Below are 18,489 nucleotides of genomic sequence, written 5' to 3'. Positions count from 1 at the left end.
GAAGTTTTAATATACATGTAGATATTCATCACCTACATGCTGACTACGACAATGTTTGTTCTTTGTATATTATTGCCTTTTTTCATATCCTTTAATTTTTCTTCAGCTTTTAACTTAGTTTCAACCCAGACGTCTTAATTTTAGTAATGATTACTTTATTGCATTTGTCCATATATTTCACCAATGCTTATGTAATTGTATCTTTAGCTTCTCAACGAATTTACCTTTTTTATTGCTTTTTGTTTTGTCATTGGGTAATCGTAACCCTAATATAATATCTTAATTCAGTTATGGTTAGGAATTAGATGGAAGTAATTAGTCTTTCATTTTAAGTATCTGAGAATTTAATACACAAACACAAAGCATTTGGTCATATCCACCTCTCACTCCCCTAGCCTACCTCTTCTACGCCTTCCCTCCTATCGTCCCCCCTCAACTTTATATCTTCTTCCATTTATTTTATGAACAAACTACTGTGTCCATTTAGTGCTTCCCATGTGTACTTAGGTATAGGCATGGCCACTGCAGCATAGACAGCCTACGGAGAACCACATCCCTAATGAAAATGGACTCTCAATCCTCCAGCAGTGGTCCACAGCCCATATCTTCTCCAGTAGCCAATAGGAGTCAGGCTACGGGAGCTCTTCATCTGTTCTGCAGTGTTGACTGGTTTGGTCTTCTGCATCCGGCTACCAGTGTTCATGGTTACAGCATCTCTGTTGTGTTCAGAAGATATTATTGGTGTTTTCTCTTTCTCACCTGAGTTGTCTTTGTAGTTGATTCCCAACTATCTTTTTTAAAATATACTTAGACATTCATCCACGCTTCTCAATGCTTCTCAATATTATTTTTACATTTAAATAACTCTTTCATATTAAACCTTTTTATACTTTTCTGTGGTGTGTTCCGGAAGTTCTTCCTATACCTTACTACAGTACTGATCTCTCTTTAATTGTCTTCCATACGCAAACTATCCAGTTTATTGAAGTTAAGGAAAAATATTTTTTCTCATTTAAATTTAATATTTTTCATAACCGTTCACTTTAGTGAAATTGATTTATAACATTATTTCACCTTGAGTGAATTAATGTTGACTGTTTTGTCCTTCTTTCTTTGAATTTAAAAATCTTGAAAATGTTGGTAAATTTGTTTTCCAGGCTCTTTTTTAAACAAGCCTTTCCTCTTCTCCTTTTCCAATAGGATGCAATTTTCTCTACCTGGCTTCGTAGACATTCTGTTCAAGACTAGGTCTTGTAATGGCATTTTGGCATTTATTTTTGTGGTTAAGATTACAATGTAATTTGTAATTTTGTTGTTGTGTCTATGACTATAGCATTCCATAGACGTGCAGCTCCACTTAAACTGAAGCCATAGACTGCCTTTGAACTATGTTATTTTCAGCCTCTTTTTACAAATAGAGCAGCCCTTCCCTAGCACTTGGCTTCAAGTAGTAAACCTGGCTCAGGTCATCTGTAATTTTGTGGGGAACACATTTTGTTCCTGTACCTTGCAAGGCCAATTGCCTTGTTCTCAGTGCTTGCTTCCAGTCACAGGATCCAGCCGGCCTTTGGCTTGAACCTCCTTTTACTGCTTTGCAGGTAGGTTCTGTTTCTGATCAGCAGACATGTGAAGATTTAGTGTGTGTGTGTGTGTGTGTGTGTGTGTGTGTGTGTGTGTGTGTAAAGTTTGTAATACACACTATTGTATATTCATATGTGAATGCTCATAGGTGTGTATTTAAATAAATCAAACAATACTTCTGAGCTTTTCTTTAGTGTGTTTCTAATGAAAGAATTTCGCAGGGCATATGTTTTCACTATATATGGTCTCATTTATTATTCATAATAAAGAATTAAAATAACAAAAATTATTTATCATGACAACTACATACTATCATACTCTGCTACAACCTGGTAGTATGAATGCTCACTAGACAATCTGAGGTAATGTACTAATCACAGTCAGTCTAAGGGCTTCCACTGTATAAGTGGTTGTCTACGTGCAATCAAGCAGACATTTTCTCTGAAACTGTCTCCAGAGTGGTTTATCTCTGGGCCCCTTACTGACCCACCGGCATTGTTGTCTTGGCAGGGATATCCCAGTAAAGATGGGGATTGTCTATTTGGATTTCCTTTTTTATGAAATATACAACATAATAATATTTTTGTATAAATTCCTGTTCAAGTGCTTCTTTTTCTTTCTTTATATGTATGTTTATATGTCTACATATGTATACATGTTTGTATATATGCAAATACTTAAAAGCAGTAGCATTATGTTCCTTTTTAAATTAATAAAGATGGATGGATGTTCTTAGGAAAATTTGAATCTAAGCTAGAATGAAAAGAAGGCAAACAAGGAAGAACCCAAACAGAAGTTGGCCATTAAATAGGCATGGATCAATAAATCTATAGATAGAAGTGGTGTAATGTGTGGGAAGAGAGGTTCAATTTCAATTAACTGTTGAGAAAGAATGATCATTCCTTGAAAGATAATATTTAAATTTTTGATTTGACATAGTATCAAACTGCTTTCTTAACATTTATGTTTATTATAGGCAGCTATTACTCTCAGCTTTAATCAAAGCTGGCCTTTCTGGTAGTCAGTGAAGGCATGAGGTTGTACTAGGTACTGGAAATAAGAGATGGGCGAGTGCTCAGACCTAAGCATGACATTTATACCATCCCCTCTAAAGCTAATGCAATATTGGGAAGTAATAGCCAGAAAAAAATGTAAGAGCTGGGGAGAACGTAAGATGATGGGCAGACAGATGTGAAATGTCATCTTCGTGGTGAGACAAAGCCACTACAAACAGAAATGTATATCACCTATATGTGCCTATATTGGATCTGCACAAGAATGGGTCTGTCAACATTTAGCCATGGATGGAGGGAGAATTTAGAAAATCTTACCATGCACTGATGATCTATTTATTACGGATAGAGTAATGAAGAAGAGTCACTGCCTTTAGTTGTATACCACTGGTGACCCCAAACAAGCTTCAGTGGACAGATAGTTCTAATCTAATGATCACATAGATGGCCCTGATTAAACTAAATACCTAACAAAACAAAACTAATAATAATGAATCTTGGAAAGTGTTTGACAGTGGTAGGCAAGTGGGGGGATAAAATAGTGTTGAGGAAAGAGTAATCAAGAAATGTACATAAATATATATGAATTATATATATACATATGTACATAAATATATATACATATACATATATATATGTACATTTCATACAAAAGGTAATCCAAATAGACAATCCCCATCTTTACTGGGATATCCCTGCCAAGACATATATATATATATATATATATATATGTATATGTATATATATATAATCATCAGAGACAATTTTTTTATAATTTTTTTCTTTTAAGATTTTATTTATTGTATATGAGTACACTGTAGCTGTCTTCAGACACACCAGAAGAGGGCATCAGATCCCATTACAGATGGTTGTGAGCCACCATGTGGTTGCTGGAATTTGAACTCAGGACCTCAGGAAGAGCAGTTGGTGCTCTTTAACCACTGAGCCATCTCTCCAGCCCCATCAAAGACAATTTTAAGGAACAAAATTAATTTAAAAATTTATCTGTTGACACCCTTGCACAGGTGGCTGCCAACATAGGCATGTGACTGGAGACAGTTTATGCATTTATATTGCAGAATATTTACATGAAAATTTCACACCGCAACTACAATTCAAAGTTTAAGGACACATTAATATCAAACTGGCAATTGTTAGCGGCTGGGAGAAGGAGCAACAGTTCTCTGTAAGAGCATATGATAGCCTCTGGTAAGTTGAGCACCCTTTCACTCTCCAACAGAACACCACGCATCTCAGAATATTTGGGTAGCACAATTTGATCCCAAAGGATAAAAATAGGTGCAGAGTAGGGAGTAGAGGGGGGTGGTTCAGGGAGAGTTGGGGAAGGGGGACGCATGTTATTAAAACACATTGCATGAAATTCTCAAAGAGCTAATTAAAAATTCTTGAAAGACTGTTGCACAGGTTTGGTGAATGATGGAAAAGATCTGACGCCAGTAAGAAAGAAAACCAGGAACTTGTAGCCTCAGGAAAAGAGATAGATATAGGACATCACCTAAGACAACAGGCTATGCAAAGCTTTCTATCGACTCTGCTTGTCCACAGGTCTCACTTTTTACTCTCTCATTGGCCTATTCTTTTGCTATGCAATACTGAAAAGACGCTAGTGAAGGTATAATTTCTCTTGACCATAAAATAACCCTTCAAACCCATTGTACAGTACTGTGCCTGGAATACAGTGTTTATTTGACAGATGAGGGTCGAACAGACATGGAACTTAATGAAAAGAACGGATGAAAGGGAAGCAGGGCTGACATGGTAAAGGGTGCCAGGGAGCAGTGGGTAAAGGGTGCTTACCGTTAGGTGTGATGATCTGAGTTTGATCCCTGGACTCTGCATGATGGAAGAAAACAATCTACTCTGGCAAGTTTTCCACAGACAGACAAACAGATACACACACATGTACATGCATATCTATACATGCACATGTGCACATGTAAACGCATATGCGTGTGCACACAACCACTAAATATTTAAATAAATAAGTGAATGAATCAATCAACATATGCATAAATACATATAGAACAAATAGATTTTAAAAAGTCAATGTAACTGGTGACCAGGAAGCTGCCATCAATCTTTAGAGACTCTAACATGGTACCACTTATTTTTCTCCGTTGTTTCCCTCTCCTGATAACTCTTTTCACCTTTAGCTCCCCCCTTGCAGTAGCATTTCTTGAATGCTACTTTTATTTTCAGTGACTCTAATGTCTCCCATTCTCTCTCAAGCTCATTTCTAAATCCACTGTCCCTATTCACAGTATCTCACATTAAGGCCAGCAATAAGGTCCCCTCTTCTAAGTGCAGGCTCACCCTATGTGACCTGCTGCGGTGGTCACGTCATTCTCGTTATGCTTTTACTTGGCTTTCACCTCTAAGTGGTTTGAGGTTTCTCTGCCTGTGCTAGATCCCCTCACCCTCTCTTCTCCAATCTTTTCATGCTGGAGTATTTCACTATGTACTCTTGGCTCTCTTCTCTTCTCCATTAGTCAATTCTTAAGTCACTGCATTGAGTCCCATGATATGAATATCATGTACACAACAAAATCTCCTGAATTTCTATTGATAGACCAGACTTCAGAGTTGCAGCAGGGAGAGTTGTGACCCCTTTGGGGTGTTGAATGACCCTTTCACAAAGGTTACCTAAGATCATCGGAAAACACATTATGATTCATAACAGTAGTAAAGTTACAGTTATGAAACTGCAAGGAAAACAATTGGATGGTTGGGGTTCCATGAGAAACTGTATTAAAGGGTCACAGCCTTAGGAAGGTTGAGCGCCACAGTTCCAGAGCCGAGGTTCCCATTTACAATTGCTCATTTGCTGTTTTATGTATTGGGTACTTTAAAGCCAGCGTGTCCTTTGCTGATTATAGGGGTCTTCCTTCTCATTTCTGAAGCTTTCATTATGGCGGGTAGTGTCTTTCAAGTTGCTTAGATTAGTATCTTAGTTTCATTCTTAGTTTTTTCTTCTCATACACTACATATATCCTTCATGGACTCCTATTGGTCTCCTCTAAACATGCACAGTATTGAAACTGCACAGGAAAGGAGTTAGATGTGACAGGGCTGAAGAAAACCCCAACTATGTCATTGTAGCAGTGTAGCCGCATCTCCTGGTGAGGCACAGAGTTAGAAGTGAGGGAGTTAAGGAGCTGCTAGCTGTATTCCTTAGTGTTTAGAACACTTCTTTGTGGTTTAAGAAATGCATGCTACAACTAGCTTCTTCCCCTCACACCAGAAGCTGAGGAAGTAGGACATTTTCCCACACAGACATACTAATAGGTCCTACATCCTCAAGAGACTTCAGCCTCATTATATCATTTTCTTTGTGGTTTTGACCCCATTCCCAAGCTTCTTATGAGAATCTTGGGAAGAAATACTCCAAAAGAGAGATCCAGTCTGCTATGGTTTGGGTCACATTAGCTCTATGAATATGCCACTCACCTCATAAATATTCATAAAAACTCCTTTAAAATGTACAAAACAGAATCCAATGGGGTTGTCACCCCTTGTCCTTTGGATAAGCCTGCTACAGTTATTTCCCTTTGAGGTGAACTACCACTTTCCTTTCACTTAGTCTGTCTCTTGGATGGATTCTTTCTGTCTTTAAAGAAGAGAAGAACTGAGGGGAATTTTTCACCTCATAGCAATGGAACTACACAGGCTGTCACTGTGTACACCAGGTTAGGTACCAAGTACAAAGATCCATCAGCTTTTTCCTCCTATGAGACACCATGGCTCATGACTTTTCTGTTGAATACTTTTAAATCAATTTTGAGATTATAATGTAGTTATATAATCTCCCACTTCTCTTTCCACCTTCCAGACCCTCTCATGTACCCTCCCTGTGCTGCCTTTCAAATACATGGCCTCTTTTTTGTTAATTGTTCTTGCATGTGTGTGTGTGTGTGTGTGTGTGTGTGTGTATGTGTGTGTATGCATATATGCATCACTAAATGATATATATCACATATCACACACACATATCACTAAATACATACATACAAACTTTTTGGTCCGCATAATGTTACTAGCATCCATATGTTTTCAGGCCTGACCAGTTAATATTGATAACCAATTGCTATGCTCTTCCTTGGGGAAGTCATTTCTCCTACCCTCGGCATTCCTTAGCTGCTTACAGTATAGTGTTGATACCATGGGCTTTCCTACGCTCTATTAGCATATCTGTTGGTATTGCTCTTGTTCAGGTCATATTTAGACATAGAAAACCACAACTAATCAAATTGAAGAGTCGTCGAGCCCAATCCCAACTGAACGATCTACTTTATTTCTTCTCATCTGCATAGTCCTTAGACTCCTTAAACTAGTTGTCATTCTGAGTAGTACTTATTACCCTCTGATAGAATATATTCATTGTTCACTGCCTTTGAACATGCTACATAATTTATACATAATAAATTATGCTTAGTTTCTTTTTTTTTTCTCCCTCTAGATGATGTGCCTGGTATGCAGTAAGCATCTGATAAAAACCTGCTGATTAAATGATACTCCAAATGACACATGTGGTGATTTCTAAACCCTAAGCATTTGACATAAAATGGAATTTTAAAAAAGACTTCTAGATTCAGGAACTTGTCATAATTTTCTGAAATTTATTAGTCACAATGTTATATATCTTTTCATTTCATTCACAATACTAATTTTATTCATCATGTAAATGTATAATATAGCTTCTTAATATGTTAGTTGTTAATATTGTTGAATTATCCTCATGTTGCTTGATAGATTGCTTTTGATTACGTATAGAGTTTTAAGTCCCCAAACTATAAGACATTTTTAGTTGAACTCATGCCTGTAAGGTGAAGGCAAGAAGACCAGGAACTCCAGGCCAGTCTAAGCTACAGAATGTATTCCAGGCCAGCCTAGCTGGCCTGAGACTCAGCCTCAAAAAAAAAATAAGAAAAATATCTTAAATAATATTAAAATAACTTTAAGCAACTCCCCACAAAACATCTATTAGTTTTTGAAAGACAAATAATAAATAAATGAACAAATGAATAAATAATATTAACTTGAATTTTCTGCTGCTATACTTTATAAAAATTTTAAACTGTACAATTTAAAAGCTGGACTCTTACAAATTGGAGAGTTCTTATTTGTGTACGCACATATACACATGTGTGCATGATCACAGCTATGTCAATGTGAAGAGTCATGGCTCATATATTTTTGCATGACTGGCTTAGAGGAAAGATAAGACTCAAATCTGAAAGTATGGAGGGAAGAGGAGGGGAGAGGAGGAGGAAGATGATCAGATTGGAAGTTGGGTTTGAATGAATGACATAGTACAGAAGCAGAGAACAGATATAAGAACAAATAAGAGAGAAGCGGACAGTGATTAGTAATCTCAAGTGTACTTTCAAATAAAAGAAGGAGCAGAAGGCCCTATGTGATATGTACACCACCTATATGATCCCAAAGAAAGAATGGTGTTGGTGCATGCACACACAGACCGTGTGACATCAACACAGATGCCAATCCATAGGGAAGAACACACGACAGAGTCAGCCCCCAATATCTTCTAGCCTGTAGGCAATCTCCTCACTTTCATGCATGCTAGTTCTATGGCTTTGTTTGGATGAAAAGCTTGGCTCAGATTTATTTTAACACTTAAGCTGGACTTAGTATGGGAGAAAAATCTAACTATAGATCAACAAGTTAAACTATCGAAATACATTGGTTTATGTGTCTGACCTAAAAGAGTAAGCTAAACCCAGAAGTTGTAACCAGCTAGAACAGATGAGTTCTTGCAAACATACTTTCTATTATCACTCTAGAAACCATTATTTCTAATGGAAAACTTTCTGCTCTCCTCCCTGGGGAGGGTTTCATAAAATCGGTGTATTACCTCACTTCACATTCCTTAGACAACAAAGGAGCTTTTGTTCCCAGAGCCTAAAACAGGCTGCTTCTGTCTTGAATCAAATGCCAGAACAGCTAGGACTGAGACAATGGGCAGACATATGATTAACTTTGACAAGGCATCTGAGCAATGCTATTTTTGTTGCTGTTGGTGTTTTGTTGATGTAAGTGGTGATTCTTTTCTTCCTGTTATATGACTTTTAGGAAAAGGTTTAGAGGAGGACAGTATTAGTTACTTTTCTGTTGCTATAATAAAACACCACAACATAAGAAAGGAAGTAATTTGGGTCAATGGTTCCTTCCAGGGGAAGAGTCCTTCATAGTTAGGGAAGCATCATAGCAGGTGCCAGAGAAGGAAGCTAAGAGATCACATCTCCACCCACAAGGATCAGGAAGCAGAAAGTCCCTCCCTCCCTCCCTCCCTCCCTCCCTCCCTCCCTCCCTCACTCACTCTGGAAGGAGATTTAAGGAAATTTAGTCTAATCTGAAAGGCAAGAACTAATTGTTTTGAGGACTGAGGAAGGGTATGCTGGTGGGGTGAGGGTGTGGAGTGTGAGGGTGGGCTGAGGGCTGGTTGCTTCTAGTGTTGCTTCCACCTCTAGGACTTTACAACTATCCCACAGTCCATGGAACCATGGGTGACTGGAAGGGAGGAACCTACCAAGTTGATGAGCTCAGGAAAGAAAGAAGACATTTAACACAGAGACTTCAACAGACGCTTAGCTCTAGCACCCTTCCCATCCTGATGTGAACTATTCACTGGTTCTATAAGGGTTCTATTGTCTGTCTATCATTTGTCTATCATCTATCTATCCGTCTATCTATCTAATCTATCTATCTAATCTAATCTATCTATCATCTATGTGTCTATCTATCTATGTATCTATCTATCTACCTATCTAATCTGTCATACATCTCTTTCCTCCCTACACCCATTTCTCCCTCTCACCCTCTTTTCCTGACTATGGCTTTCATTTTCTCTGCCTGTCACTTTTGGTTTTCTTATGGCTGCCTTCCAGTATCCCACCCCCAACCCCTTGATTCTATCACTTTGGCTTTCTCTAGGTTGGTTTTCTTTCCAGGAAGTACAATTCTTTGTCTGTTTCATTGAAGAACTCTCTTGTACCTCTAGATGACTTCCTCTTGCTCTAGACCCCAGAGCACTCTTTCCATCTTTCCTTCTTTCCCTCTTTCCCTTTTTCCTCTCCCTCTTTCCCTCCCTCCTTCCTTCCTTTCTTTCTTTCTTTCTTCCTTTCTTTCTTTCTTTCTTTCTTTCCCTCTTTCCTTCCTTTCTTTCTTTCTTTCTTTCTTTCTTTCTTTCTTTCTTTCTTTCTTTCTTTCTTTCTTCCTTGACTCATGGAGCTTGCCTGGCCTCTAGCTCTTCAATGTATTTGAGCATGATTTTGATTCTCTTATCATCACCTAACACTCTTGAGATTACAGACAAGATTTTTATGTGGTGTGGGGATCGGAACTTCAGACCTATGTGTGACAGGCAATCAATCACTTTACCCATTAAGCCATCTCACCAGTTCACCAACACCATAACGTTTTCTTTGAAGTTTTGGTTGTCTGGTATTAATTCATTTATTCCTTTGTTTGTTTTTCTTTTATGACATATTCCTTTGTTTCAAAGTTACATCTTCCCAAGTATCCAAAGGATAAATGTTGACTCATTTAAGTAGTTTTCCTCTAAAGTCTCTGTTCTGTCCAATTCTTCCCCCAGGCTTGTTCTGCCTGTTTTATCTCTCCTCTTTCAATCCTAGAGTTTTTCCTTGAATGTGTGGTGTGTTCAAACTTTTCTGTCTGTCTGACAAAATAACCATGACCAAAAGTGACTTATAAAAGGCTTTATTTGGAATTATGGTTCCAGAGGGAGAACCCATAAAATGAGGGGAGGCATGGCAGCAGAGTTGGAAGCTGAGAGATTACACCTCTATCAGCACACAGGAAACACAGAACTGGAACAAGAAGCAGTGTTACAGGGAGACCTCCGGAGAGGATCACTCAGACCCAGTTTATATAGCCAATTGAAAGTCTTTATTCCAGCCTGCTGGAACTAACTCCAGGCCTTGGGACTTAAGTGTAGCCCTGGGCACTTAAACTAAGGAAGTTTTAATGGCAAAATCTACATCTTGTTGTCTTGCTAAAGCAACTGCAGGGGGGAGGTTGCACAAGCAAGCAGTTTAACAGAAGTTAAATTTGCTGGAGCATCTTGGCCTTGAGTCCTAGAGCGGAATTTGTTAGTTTTCCACCCAATTCTCCCCCAAGGAGATCAAATTCTGGTTAAACCTAAAATAGCTTCAATTACGATAAGTGAATTTACCTAGGTATTGACTTGACATATCACAGTCGGGTGTAGGTATGAACACTCAAAGCTAATGACATACTTATTCCGTCTCCCCAAGCAATGTCTACAAAAGGGGCACAAAGTGTTCAGATGCATAAATCTATAGGGGCAGTACTTTCCCATTTGATGTGCTGTGTATGATGAGCCACCTTTATCTCCTACAAGAGTTAGAAAGTAGGCAGATGCATGGACTTTTGTGCATGGATGCAGCATTCAGGCTGGAGAGCTTCATCAAAAGCAACTGAATTCAAGTCTGGAACTTTTTGCACATACGATGCAAATGTATATGATCACTTCTGTGGTTTTTCTAGCTTCTGTACTGGGGGGTGCAAGCTTCACTGTTAGAAGGGAGTTTGAGAAAGCCACAATCTCAGTAGTTTCTATGTCCGTTCTATTCTCTGTTTGGGGCGTCTTGCCTGACTCATTATTTCAGAAACAAATTTCCTCCGACTCTACTGTTATAAATCAGGACGTTCTGCTCCCTGACCAGTGCTCCAGATTGGGGTGGACACTCACAGTCTAATATCTCTATTTTCTGCCACTTTCTTGACACCCACCTATCATGGTCGCTCATGGTCCCGATTGTTGCTCTTTCTTGAAGTCTAGTGAAGGTTATTTACTTGTTCTCCATGAATACCACCTATTCCACCAAACACTGGTCCCTAGATCTGATCATCCCTCTAAAATGTCCATAGCCACCCAGTTTCTTTTTCATATACATTGTAATTTGCAACAGTGTGTGTCTTTATTAAGTATGAGGCGTTTCTTCAACATTAGATGTGAGGTTTCAATGGAAAAGCCTATGGAAACCTCTGATCACTTCCTCAAAGTGGAAATCAAATAGACTAGTTTGTAACTAAAATATAAAATGATGTAATATTTAGGGGAAAGAATATGAACTTGAGAGTGGCTCGAAGTTTAGTTTTAACAAAAACACCATAAGCTTAGATGATTATGAACAACACACATTTGTTTCTCCTGGGGCTGTCACCTGACATTCTGTTCCTCACCCTCAGTAGATGATGTCACCTTGGACTTTCCTGTCATTTCATCCCCATGTCTTCCAACTTCCTGTCATGAAGCCATTAATAGTTCCCAGCAAAAGGGCCCTCTTTGCCTGGGCCTGGATTTCATCTCCTGCAGCGTCCTTATGGTCTTTCTTTTTATTGTTTTCTCATTCTGTTCCAGCCAGTCTGTCACCAGTTTCTCATCAGTATTTTAAGTTTAAGCTGCTTTTTGTTTTAAGAAGATAACACCTTGTTCCCATCGATCTACAAAGTCAGTTTACCTGCTTACTTCTCTATGCTCCTTCTCCACAATGCTTCACCTCTCACAGCTCAGTCTATTGCCACACTTACCACCCTATGGAAACTGTAACCATTGAAATGGGAAAAATGCCTTCTCTGTAATGTAAAGTCACCAGTCTTTATAGTAATTAGTTGCTCTTTTTAGCATATTGTATCGATCTTTTACCAGAAATAGCCTCTTCCTTTGCTGTTCAGAACAGCACAGGTATTAATCAGGGCACATCAGCCTCAGCTATAAAAGTGAATATAGGTCCACAAAACCTCTCAATCAAGAGCACACCAATTTAACGTTCCAACAACCATTATTCTCACTCCTGGAACAGGGGCTGATGAAACAGCTGTTACCTGGAACTTGCTTGTATACTAAGGAGAAGGAGAACAGCATAGCAAGTCAGAAGCCAGAAACTGTAATCTCCTAATAAACACATGATGCTTCTACTCACCATTTATCCTCCAAGGGCAGTGAAAGTCAAATTTACCAGGTTTTTAGGGATCTTGGAAGTAATTCTGTAAAGTATTAAAGACTACCATAAGCACCCTTTACCACAAAACCACCTAAAATATTCAACACCCGGCAGGTAATATGAACCAAGATACAAAATGCCTGAAAAAAATAATTTCAAACATTTCAACTAACTGAATGAATCAATCATAGCTGAATGATAACAGATAAATATATTTAAAATGACTGCTGATACTGTACTGAAATCTCAATATGAAAATATATTCTGTATTACTCTGCCTATATTACTGTGAATAAAATACCTAAGACTATGCATTTTACAAATACTAAGAATTTGCTTTCTGATATTTCTGGAGACTGAAAGCACAAGATAAAGCCATACCTGGATCAATATTCTGGAAAGCTTATTTTTCACAAATAGTTCCTTCTATATAGGCAGCAGAAGGGAAGAAAGTAATTCTAGTTTCTCAGGCTCTTTTATAAGATTCCTGGTTGTATCCATGACAACTCTGCTCGTGTGGCTTAACCTGATTTTTAATATCCTCACAGTGGCCACTATGTTTCAACATATGATATTTAAAGAGTAACAAAATCATAGCAGTTTGACCAGATAGCTAGAATAAAAGAGTCACAAAATTTATGGATTATGAACAACATGTATTCATTTCTCAGAGTTGTGGAAGCTGAGAAATGTAAACTCAAAGTATTAGCAGGTTTTGTATCTAGGGGGCTCTTGCTCCTGATGGGTGGAAACTCCTTGCTTTTTTCCTGTGTTATAGAAGTGGCACATAAGCTTCCTTGAATCTTTTATAATGATATTAATTAATCCTACTCAGGAGAGCTTTGCCCTCAATATCTGGTCATTTTCCAAAAGGCTCTGCCTTCCAATACCATGATCTTGAGGACTAGGGTTTCAACGTATTGATTTAGGGAAGGTTCACATCCAGGTACTAGCCTGTTTCCCCCCACAAATACTAAGTATTTACTTAGTGTCTTCAAAGTACTATATGTAATGCACCATTCTAAATGGTGGAGATTAAGTAAAATCGAATGTTAGAAAAACCATTTAAGTCTACCAGTTCTCAATTCTGAGCCCATTGTCACCAATGAACACCTCTATGCACTGTGAAAACAAACCTGAACACACAGTTATTGTCACCTACAAAGAAAAAAGAATGATATTTTTGACCTGGCACAACTTCTAAGAGAAGGAAGGAGACAGCTGTTTTATGTTTTAGTTCAACACCTTTATTGCAGCCTCTCCTGAGAGATTACATTAGAATCTCTCTTCCATATAAATACTGGTAGATCAGACATTTGTCCTAGTCTTGATTGTGTGTTTTCAGAGAATAGAGCTGGCAATTTCCAAAGGTAGTAGACTGATTTTTATTTTTTTTTAAATTTCATTCAGAAAGAACATTCTGATGATTTCATTAGCTTCTATTATTCTTTCAACAGAAAAGTAAAGTAACCAGGTCAACATTCACAAGAAGGGAGCTTTGGGATCACAAGGCTATGTTTAGCTATATCCAATTTTGGAGTCACCACCCAAAGGACCAGACAAAGCAGCATATGGGTCCAGAAATGTAAATGTGAACTCTAAAACACCACACTACTTACACATCTTTTATTCATCTGTGTGTCCTCTGGTAGGGCATGTAAGCCAACAGGGTACAGCTGGAAGCACGAACCGTGGGCACTGTGAGCACAGAGTACTCTAACCATTAGAATTCTTCAACATTTCTGTTTTTGAAAGATCACGAGTTTTCAAGAGGTTCTCGGGACATGGGAAGATGGAAAGAAACCAGGGTGGAAGATAGGGACCAAGAGCAGACAATAACTCAGAAGACTAGCTGTAAAATATTTTTAAGGTGGAAAAACCTTGCTAGCATGGTCCAAACAGGCCAAATTCATGTTAGCTGATGTAGTTGTTTCCAACTGAGTCAGAGCACTATAGAAGGCAAGACATCCAACACTTCTGTAATAGGTCAAGGGAAAGAATGTGAGACTGCAGGGAAAGTGCTAAACCATGGTAGGGTATGGCATGATTCTCTAAGCACCACTGTGCAGGGAAATGTCTGAGGTGCCTGGTTTTTGTTTGCTCATTTGTTTTGTTGTGTTTTTGCTTTTTTTTTTATTATCTCAAATGGAGGACATGTTTGCATTACTCAATTAAAATGTAGATGTCAGTTCATGTAAGCTAGTCTTTTTTTTTTTTTTACTTCTTTCTGAAAGTTCATGGATGTTTTGATCGGATATTTAAGGTTATAGATACTGTTCAAATACAGGAAATTTAAGGAGTAAAACATTGCATTTATTTAAATTAAAGTTGAGACAAATGACACAAGTATGCCACGGGGAAGACTAATTGTATGAAGATATTATATAATTTTGAGAAAACACTAAGGTGTGTCCATAAGCAAAATCCTTATTTTGATTTTTCTGATGTTCCCTTGAAAGTTTCTATGAGAATGGAGATGTGGGAACATAGGCAGATAGTCTAGTTTGTTAATACAGTATAAAGAGATACTGAGGTCTACACTGAAAAATCTGTAATTTCACATGTTTTACTTAGAAATATCTTTGGCTCTATTTTTATGCAGCCCCCTTTAAACCATCATAGATGATTGAAGGAAACCAGAGGAAAAAATGGTCAATATACCAACTAGACCTACTTCTTCAGTTTTCTGATTTGTGGAAGAAAAGTTCAAAGGCATGACCTCTTCTGGAGACTTGACCCACACTAAGTAAAAGAAAATATCCATATTAGGAAAGGGAGAGTTCTCACGCAAAGTCCAAGTTAAATATGATTATTTTTAGATCCCTTCAGGTTTCCATGTGTGGCCATGCATGCTTGATTAAAAAGAAGACATCCCTGGTTTCATCTGGCTTAATTTGTTGCATACAACTATCATTTTTCTTCTCCAAGTGATTTCACTTTGGCCAGGTTCCAGTGACTTCAGAGTGGAAAGTTTCAGCCTCAGTCTTTGCATGTATGAAATAGCTCAGAGAGTTTTGAAATATTTTTTGTGTATTTTAGGAAAAAAATCAACATGAAATAAAACAAAAGAAAAATCTATTAATAACTCAAACTGAAATTTAAATGTAGAGCATATGGTACTTTAGACGAATGCAGCCTCTTTACCAAAGTTGGTACCCAACTTTTCTTTGTGAAATGTGGCATCCAGCTCTACTGAGCAGAGATTTCACATAAGATATCTGCTTTTGAAATTGCATATAAAAATAAGTGTACAGGTTGGGTTTTTGTCAACTTAACATAACCTTGAGTCAAATGGTAAAAGGAACTTCACTGAGAAAAGGCCCCCATCATATTAGCTTATGGGCAAGTCTATAAGGGTGTTTCCTTGATTAATGATTAAAGTTGGAAGGCCCTGTCTACTTCAGGTGGTGCCACTGGGTAGTATGGCGGTGGTAGGTGATCCTAGGTAGCATAAAAACAAAGGCAGATCAGCCTTGGAAAGCAAGCCAGTGAACAGCATCCTCCTCTGGCTTCTGCTTCATTTCTTGTTTCCAGGTTCCTGCTTGAGGTCCTGCCTAACTTTCCTTAGTGATGGAATGTGTTCTGAGAGCTGTGAGATAAAACAAACTCTTCACTCACTAAGTTATTTTCAGTCACCATCTTCATCACAGCATTAGAAACCAAGGCAGAGGTTGGCCACTAGGGACCAGAATATTTCTGCCAACAAGTTGGTCTTGTAAGGCTTTTGGAGGAATGTAAAAGATCTTGGAAATTTGGATTAGAAAAGTGGTTGAATGTTTTAAGCAGAGCTTAGTGGGCCACCCTTCATAAGTACTTGAAAGACAGAGATGCTAAGAGCTATGTGAATTACAGCAGTGCAGCCTAAGAAGTCTCATAGAGGAACAATATTAGCAACTGGACTAGAGACCGTTCTTGTGTTATTTTGGCAAAGAATGTAGCTGCTTCCTGCCCTTGTCCTAAGAATCTGACCAAGGCTAAATTTGAAAGAAATAGACTAATTTCTTTGGCTCAGGAGATGTCAAGACAGCCTAGTGTTGACTCTGTCACATAGTTGTCACCTGTATAAAGCTCAAAAATGAGTAAGAGGTAGTACAGAAAATAAAAGTACAAAATGTACATGTTGAAGAGGAAAAAAAGCATGGGGAACTTGATTCTGCAGCCAAGCCTTGTTTTGAAACAGAAAAGGAGATTAAGGAGAGGCCTGGTCTACAATAGAAGGGTAGAGCCTCATGAAATTTAGTATGATTCTGTGCAGGTTTCATGCAGACAACCATATTGTTTATGGTGGTAGCATCCCTTTCGTGTCCAGAAGACACTATTTCAAACCAGGTGTCCTGTTCCTCTGATCCTTAAATTCCCTTTCCCTTCTTTTCCACGTGTTCTTTGAGTTTTAGGAATAGGAGTCATACTATAGACAAACCAATTAGGGCGGGACATCTCATGGGCATTTATTTGCTACATTTTGACACGTGTGTATTTTTTTTCTTTTTTCTTTTTTTTAGTCTCTATAAGGCTAAAATTTGTGTGTGCATATGGTAGGGAAGAAGAAAGGCAGGGACGAAGAAAGGGGAGAAAGTTTAAACTTGAAGAGCTGTTTGATACTATCAGAAATACTCCAAGTTTCTCATTAAACAACTTCTTTACTAGCAACAAGGTAGATTTATGATGCTGCCTTCATTCTTCCATGGTGGAGAATGCTTTCCCAGTCAAAAGTAAACTGAGTGCCAGGGCTCTCAGTAGTCTGACCTACTTAGCTTTTTTTTTTTATGTAGTTTGTAGTTTGATTCTGCTAAGATGATGTCCTGTTGATAGTTCTAAGGAGGGCATTAATAGAAAACATGCCAATCAGTAAGTTTTACTTCCTGTTTTATTTTAACCACTGCCATTATTATACATGATACAGTGTGAACAGTGTTTTAAGTTTTTATTGTCTCATTAAAAAAAACAGTCAAAGTTTATATTATGCCCATTAAACATTATCTTTCTAAAGGTGACTGCATGTAGCTAGGTAGATATTATTGTACAGTGACCAACACACAGGACAAGTAAAATGAAAGTTGTTAGAACTAAAACCAAAAGTGCTCTACTGACTTGAGAATAGAAAAAAAGGAGAAAACACCAGTCATCATGTTTTACAATAAAATTAAGCTGTGGTCATTAATAACTCAGTTAATCTTCATATTAGACACACTAAATTTCCTACCCATTGGAAATAACATTTTATATTAGGATGACATTTCACAATACAGTGCATGTGAAATCATCTTTCTCACAGTTGTTCAACACAAATATAGAACTTTAGATAGATTATTTAAAAATGTTTAATTCTGCCCTCATGCTAATTGCTAATATACAGGAGATACTCCCTGGTCTAATTGACTTTTGAAGTGAATAAAATCATGGGGGGCTTATAATAATCCTGCATGCACTGGGTGAACTGTAATTAAAGGGTGTCAGATCTAGAGGAACAAATAGATATTCAGAGATGGCATGGATGCTCATTAGAAGTAGGACAGACAGATCCCAGACAGATCCCAGGTCTGAAAGAATTATGCAAGATAGACAGAAGTTATTCCTTTTCTAAGGGACTACAATTCAAAAGCTCATCGGTGCTATTCATTATACCTTTGTGTAATAATAACATCATTTTAACTGAAAGACCTTAGTGTAAGATGTTTAAGTCAATTAAAGTCTGAGAACTGAGGAGCATGTGGTTGGTAATGAAGAGGCGAACATCTGCCTCCAGGGGAGTGCAAATGCGGACGGACTCAGAATGGTAAGGAAAAAGTGACAAGCAGGCAGGGTCTTGGCTGTGATTCCCATATTTGGGTAGGGAGCCAGCCTCCTCAGAAATCAGCTTGGTAGTT

The 18,489-nt window shown here is 38.0% G+C and overlaps 1 long non-coding RNA gene across 7 annotated transcripts in view; it reads left to right on the top strand.

The window, feature by feature from the left end:
• LOC148002574 (uncharacterized) overlaps positions 1–18,489 on the top strand; it is a 186,915-nt gene that overhangs the window by 81,966 nt on the left and 86,460 nt on the right. Inside the window, exon 4 of one of the 7 annotated variants that reach the window (XR_015633395.1) lies at positions 7,072–7,654. The exons of 5 other annotated variants lie outside the window; for them this stretch is intronic. This is a non-coding gene — a long non-coding RNA (uncharacterized LOC148002574). Of the gene's footprint in view, positions 1–7,071; positions 7,655–18,489 lie in introns of those variants that run through there. One more of the 7 variants, XR_015633393.1, reaches the window with a different exon arrangement.

Source organism: Rattus norvegicus, chromosome 11 (genome assembly GCF_021556685.1).
Source record: "Rattus norvegicus strain SHRSP/BbbUtx chromosome 11, alternate assembly SHRSP_T2T, whole genome shotgun sequence".
Taxonomy (NCBI): domain Eukaryota; kingdom Metazoa; phylum Chordata; class Mammalia; order Rodentia; family Muridae; genus Rattus; species Rattus norvegicus.
Note: the sequence above shows the minus strand (reverse complement) of the source record. Positions and strands in the feature narration are given on the sequence as shown.